We start from the raw sequence: 1,504 nt of genomic DNA on the forward strand, positions 1-1,504 counted from the left end.
GAATGCACCGAGCAAGACGTTCACCACCTTTTGTACATTCACCACCTGTAACTAGATCAAGACATCTAGCTAATATTACTGCCGTTGATTTTTCTTTAGAATCGTCATCCAGTCAACCAAGTACTCCAAGTCAAATTTTCGATAATCCATTTTTTGAATCCGACCTCACAATTGAGAATCTGGAGAATATTCAGGGACGATTCGTAGATCCTGAACCATTAATTTTTCCTCCGGAAACACCAATCATTCAAATAGAGATTGTTGAGGAACGAACCATTAAATCAGAATCCTCTAGTGATTCCGATTCAACAAATTCAATTATGGAGAATCTGGAACCTTTATGTATGGAAGACCGAATGAGAGCTAAACACACTGGCCAAGGTCACGCAATTACTCATCCTGACATTAATGCTCCAGATTATGAAATCAAAGGACAAATTCTACATATGGTGACTAATCAATGCCAATTTAGTGGTGCGCCGAAGGAAGATCCAAATGAACATCTTCGTACGTTTAATAGGATCTGCACACTATTTAAAATCCGAGAAGTGGAGGATGAAAAGATATATCTCATGTTATTTCCCTGGACTTTAAAGGGAGAAGCCAAAGATTGGTTGGAATCATTACCTGAAGGGGCAATCGATACATGGGACGTTTTAGTTGAAAAATTTTTTAAACAATTCTTTCCTGCATCTAAAGCCGTAAGACTTAAAGGAGAAATTGTTACGTTCACACACAAACCAAATGAAACTCTATATGAGGCATGGACAAGATTTGGAAAGTTATTAAGAGGATGTCCGCAACATGGTTTAGACACCTGTCAAATTGTACAAATATTCTACCAAGGATGCAACATCACTACAAGGAAAGTCATCGATATAGCAGCTGGTGGTTCTATTTTGAAGAAAACCGAAACTGATGCTTACAAAATTATTGATAACACTGCTTCCCACTCACATGAGTGGCACCAAGAAAAAGATATCGTTAGATCATCTAAAGCAGCTAGAGCCGATTTCAGCCATGACTTAGATTCCATTTCTGCAAAGATAGATGCTATCGAGAGATGAATGGAAAAGATGACTAAAGATATACACTCAATACGAATTAGTTGTGAGCAGTGTGGAGGACCACATTTGACAAAAGATTGTCTCAGTATTGAATTAACAATGGAACAAAGAGAGAATATTTCATACATAAACCAAAGGGCTGGAAATAATTATCAGAATAATTATCAACCGCCAAGACCAATTTACAATCAAAACCAGAACTATACCCGAAATGTTCCATACAATAACCAACAAGGTCCTAGCAATCAACAAGTATCCAATAATACTTACAATCAGCAAAGACCTAATTTTCAAAACAAACCACCACAAACCTATGATAAAAAGCCGAATTTAGAAGATATGATGACGAAGCTAGTTGAAACTCAAACGCAGTTTTTCACATCTCAGAAACAAACGAATGAACAAAATGCTCAGGCATTTAGAAATAAACAAGCTTC

The 1,504-nt window shown here is 36.9% G+C and overlaps 1 non-coding gene across 1 annotated transcript; it reads right to left on the reverse strand.

The window, feature by feature from the left end:
* Nucleotides 1-704: 704 nt before the first annotated feature.
* On the reverse strand, nucleotides 705-811 carry LOC139869795 (small nucleolar RNA R71). Its single transcript, XR_011766374.1, has one exon. It is a non-coding gene; the product is annotated as a small nucleolar RNA R71 (small nucleolar RNA).
* Nucleotides 812-1,504: the final 693 nt, after the last annotated feature.

The sequence above is a fragment of the Rutidosis leptorrhynchoides genome, chromosome 9 (genome assembly GCF_046630445.1).
Source record: "Rutidosis leptorrhynchoides isolate AG116_Rl617_1_P2 chromosome 9, CSIRO_AGI_Rlap_v1, whole genome shotgun sequence".
Lineage (NCBI taxonomy): Eukaryota > Viridiplantae > Streptophyta > Magnoliopsida > Asterales > Asteraceae > Rutidosis > Rutidosis leptorrhynchoides.